The sequence below is a fragment of the Artibeus jamaicensis genome, unplaced genomic scaffold (assembly GCF_021234435.1).
Source record: "Artibeus jamaicensis isolate MK-2021 breed Jamaican fruit bat unplaced genomic scaffold, CSHL_Jam_final contig_2170, whole genome shotgun sequence".
In the NCBI taxonomy this organism is placed as follows: domain Eukaryota; kingdom Metazoa; phylum Chordata; class Mammalia; order Chiroptera; family Phyllostomidae; genus Artibeus; species Artibeus jamaicensis.
This window is the reverse complement of record NW_026521445.1, coordinates 2705567-2709689: the sequence shown is the minus strand read 5'-3', so window position 1 is coordinate 2709689 and position 4123 is coordinate 2705567.

Below are 4123 nucleotides of genomic sequence, written 5' to 3'. Positions count from 1 at the left end.
CTTCACCGAGATACTCTAAAACCTGCCCCATCGTGAACTCATAAACCTCAAATTCTCAAAGAGGTCCCAACTCTGCCAGAGCACAAAGGTAGTGTTCAAAGCCAAGTGGACGAAATACAGAAATACTTTGTAATTCCAGAGCCAACTTGAGACTTCTGTCTAAAACAAAAAAAATACATGATTCTCTGCCTCCATGAATCCAATGAACTAAACTACTGTCGAATCCTCCTTCTTCCAGCTGTGCAGACAGGACCCAGAGCTCAAGCTTAAGGTCACTGGTTGAGTAAGCAGCTCCTCATGGCCACTCTGAGCAGGCAAGGCCAGAAAATGTCTTAAGCAAGGGCAGAATCTAGGGTAGTCATTAGGGAGAATCATCAGATTCTATGGACAGGAGTCCTTGCAATCTGACTTAAACACATGAGGACAACTTTCTTATTTGCTATGGACTCTGCTATCATCCCATTCAGATCAGTTCAGCACAATTTGCTGTACGGTCTGGCACTGGGGATAGAGGACTGATTAACCTCTCCTCTCAAAAAGCTTTCAAGAGAAAATGGGTTATGAAGGAATGACCACTTGAATTTCCTAAGGGATGGGCAAGAAACACATGTGCCAGACATTTTTTGTTGAGACTCAATAAGTAGCATCTTTGTCCTAAGTTCCTTTCTGCACTACAGGTCTGAGAGACTGGAAACTACATTTCCCAGGCCCCCTTGCCAGCAGGGCTCTTGGTATCATCTGCCATTGAGAGGCACAATCCTTGGAAGGTGGAAGGCAAAGGCGATTTTATCTGGAGCTACAAGCAGGTGTGTGGCCACTGGCAGACAGCAGACTTGGGGCTAGGTGTTTGCTTCTGAGCGTCCTCCTGAGAGTCACCAGCTTCGGTGCTGCAAGCAGCTGAGATTGTCAATGGCAACTTGGCTTCCTGGTGATTCCTTCACTTCAGATTTCCTGAAAGTTACTAACAGCCTCCCTGACCAGTTCTCCCTGGCTCTCCCAGTGGTTCTATGAACCTCTAATTCCTCACATGGAGTTCCTTCATCACGGAAATACACCTAATATATATATATATCAGAATGGGACAGGCATATTTCAGCATAACAAGGTACAGGTTATTTCTTGTTCAGGATGTAGGCTGAGTGGCTTCTGTCTTGTAGCCACACTGTCTCAGTACATGTCACCCAAGATCCCTGGGGAAGAGGAGGAGACAACATAGAGAAAACACAGGCATTTTTAATTCCCTGGTCCAAAGTTGGCACAATACTCCTGCTTGCTTACATCCCATTAAAGAACTGGTGTTGCCTGGCCACGTGGCTCAGTTGTTTGAGCATCGTTCCATGAAAGGTTGTCGGCTCCCAGTCAGGGCACGTACCTAGGTTGCAAATTCAGTCCCTTGCGTTGGGCACGCAAGGTAGGCAACCAATCAATGTTTCTTTCTTTCTCTCTGTTTTTTTTTTCTCTCTCCTTCAAATCAATGAAAACATGTCCTCAGGTGAAGATTTAAAAAAATTGTTCCTGTGGCCTCAGTTACATTGCAAGGGAGAGGGGACTACAGTCTTCCCCTTTACCCAGAAAGAAGAAATAGTTGGGTGAACACATTACCTTGTGTCTGCCATGAGAGGCTTCCATTTCTCAGACCAAACTGGACTATTGTATTTGGGGCCAGATGTGGTGTCCTATAACAAAACCCTAAAATATGGGGCATCGCCTTTGTAGCCAGGCTGCTGGAAGCAGATATATTAGGCTGGGCGGCTGGAGATCCGTATCGGGCAGTGGAAAAACACTGGGCAAAACTGATGTCTTTAGAAACTTGAAAGTGAGACCACATGACTCTTGGGCTTGTAGGTGAAAAAGAGCATGTGTCGGTTGTTATTGGCTGCTTTTCACAACACAATACAAGAAAAATAGAATATCAGGAAACAATTAACTGGTTCTTAAACAAAGATGAAAAGAAAATGAGCACCCTTCTGGTATCAATTCCTATATTCATCAAGGTAAGTAATGCTTGCTGATATAATGAGCAATCTCCCCAAAGTTTAGTGGCTTAACCTACCAACATTTACTTCTCACTCACAAAAAGTCTAATGTGGATATTCTTGGTTGGGCAGCTGGCCTGGGCTCGACTCCTTCAAAAGTCATTCAGGGATCCAGATTCCTTGCAGATGATGAATGACTCTACATCTTCTAGACATGGGTGGCATCAAAGTTGTCTAGCCAGAGGATGGAGAGAGAGGGCAAGGTGTGGGGAAGGGGAGTAGGGAGGAGAGAGAAACTAGACACAATGTTAACAGAAAACTGTAGCAATACATCTCTTTTCAATGCAGCCCATATTCTACTGATAAAAACTAGTCACACAGTCCAACATCACTGCAAGGGAGCCTGGGAAATGTGGTCTCTGGCTGAGCAATTGCTTGCCCCAAACAAGACTATACTGTGGAAGTGGAAGATAAATCTTTGCTGGTCAGATGGCCATCTCTGTCACAATACTATAAAGGTTTGGGGGATTTTTTTATTTGGTTGGTTGGTATGGGCTTATACTCTTTCCTCCTCTTGAATAACAGCTTCCTCCCATTCTTTCCAACTCCTCTTCCTCTTTCCTTTGACCTGTACTTTCTCTCTTTTGTCTCTTATTTGATCTTAACTTTCCTCTCTTACTTCACTGTTAATGATCACTAATTGCAGCATTCTACTCTCTGAGCCATTTCTAAGCACAAGGTCAAGAGGAAAAGATGGGCTGTCATCTTGTCAGATTTGAAAAAGAAGCCACTTCTGTGCCTTTTCCTTCCAAATCAAATCCCATCGGATTCTTCCTTTACAAGTAATAGGCAGGGCAAGGGGGAGGTTAAGACAAATCGAAGAGGGCAAACAAAATAGGTGCAAGGTTGTGGGTGCTTTGTACAATACCCTTCCTTGTTCCGTGTTCTTCCTTGTTTTAGGTTCCCTGCTGGCTTTGGGGAAAAAGTTTCAAGTATTCAGTTGTTTTCTCTTTATTCACTTGTTAACCGAGGACAGTGATGCATTGATAGAGACCAGTCGTAGTCGTCACCGCTTGATGAGGCAGGAAAAGGTGATTCAGACCGTTTTCAACTGTCCGATAACAGAACCACAGTGTTTAGGGGCTTTTCTTTCGGTCACAGAAGCTGCCACTTCCACACATTTTCAGTTTGAGGGAATAAATATACATTTTTGAAAATGTGAAACTGGAACGTTCTGTAATGTGCTCAGGCCACACTCCTCCATGAGAGGTAGCCGGCATGAGCAGGCATTTCTCCTCCAGAACCTACCCCACTCAGAACTTCATTTGGGCCCTTTAGAACAAAAGAATGGGCTTTCGTTCCTATCCCAGTAGTTCCTGTCCTTTGGAATAATCCCCAGGGTCACGAACTGGGATTGGCCTACTCAGAAATGTGAATTTTCTCACTTGAATTGAAACCCATGTTGACCAAGACTCAACACTGTCACTTTTGTGTCATTATTTGTTAAAGAGTCCCCGTGAAATCATGGCCTCACAGCATCTTTCTATTTCTGTGTTTGCCTTCGTTTCTGGGGGGGGTGGGGGGGTGGGGGGGAGCTGATATGAAGCCAGAGCCCCAGAGCCTTGTCCAGTTTCTAAAGACACCTGTGAGGGTAAGAGCAAAAATAATAACCGCACACAACACAAGAGGTTTTATGCATTCACCAGACACTGGGCAAGCAGCGCCTCATTTAATCCTCTCAGAAATGCAGGTATCATCATTATCATCCCTACTCTGTAGATAAAGAGATTGAAGCTGGGAGAAGTTAAGTCACTTCTTCAGGAGGCATATCTATTGAATGTTCCTTTAAGAACTTCAACTTGACTCTGTCTGACTGCAAAACCTGTCACTTAACCACATCGTCACCAGTCTGTTTCCAGAAAAACTACCCAAAGAGTTATCGTAATGAAGTTGGGAGTACAACAGGGTCAGTCAGCAGAAAATAAGAAAAGCATGTAAATTCCCGTGGAAATTAGTCACAACCACCATAATAATTACCAACATTTTTTGAACACTTATTATATGCCAGGCACTGTTCTAAATCCCTCACATGGATTTATAATCCAAGGAACCATCACAACAAGAGATAAGTGTTATTATTATCATCC